Raw genomic sequence first — 1,049 nt, forward strand, 5'->3', positions numbered from 1 at the left:
ACCACCACCACCACCACCACCACCAACACCACCACCACCAACACCACCACCACCTCCGCGTCCGCCGCTACCACCGCCACCACCTCCGCCTCCACCGCCGCCACCTCCGCCACCTCCGCCACCGCCTCCGTCACCGTCGCTCTTGCGACACGGGGATCGTACTCGGTGCGATCTTGCGCTTGCGCTCTTTTCGCGCCTCTACGGCTCCCTCGACTACTGTTTCGCCTCTAATGACTGAACGCCTGTCAACTTCGCGCGAGACAATATCTATGTATGGTCTATTTAACATACAAACGCCTTTTAAACTTACCAGTCTTGTTTACGAGTGGATGGTGCATAAATAGCGGCCACCGCCTCTCGATGCATTGCTGCTCCTTAACAATTTCCTTTTCGCGGCTTGGCCATTCTATGTATAACTACGGATTGAATTTTCTTGTCACCGATTGTTTTATTGCACCTTTACAAGCTCATTGTGTGGATGGCTTGCGTAACGAGCTATTGAAATTATGCGAGCCTATGCCGCGGAATATTTGAAGCGAGAACCGCCACTTTTATTGCCATGTACATCGAGTACGCACATTCTCTGTCGCACTATCAAAATTACAAGAATTATGTCATACCGAATAGCTTTTGCGCAGCGCCTTTCGTTCGTTTGTGTTTGTACACGAGACCATTTATCCGGGATCCTAACGCGTCTACGATTTTTTTTTTTTACGATAGGTTTGTCTTTTCGAAATAATTATCTCTTTTAAATTTCTCGCTAATAAATGAAAATTAGATGTCGTGAGCGCGAAATCTCATCACAGTGCACCTTGTGACTGATGAAACTGAAATCATTCAAGTTTCACAACAAGTATAATATGCACAAGATAGTATGTGTTCCATTTGCATTTATTTATACTACATTACATTAGTTGTTATTTATAATATTTAATATGAGATCCAGGCATCGTATAAACAAGGATTAATTCGATTTTTGCGAAAAAGCAATGAAAGGAATATAAGCAAAGCGTATGCTTTTTTAATCAAGTTCGACGCGACTTTAACAT

This window comes from Ceratosolen solmsi, unplaced genomic scaffold, assembly GCF_000503995.2.
Source record: "Ceratosolen solmsi marchali unplaced genomic scaffold, CerSol_1.0 scaffold1, whole genome shotgun sequence".
In the NCBI taxonomy this organism is placed as follows: Eukaryota; Metazoa; Arthropoda; class Insecta; order Hymenoptera; family Agaonidae; genus Ceratosolen; species Ceratosolen solmsi.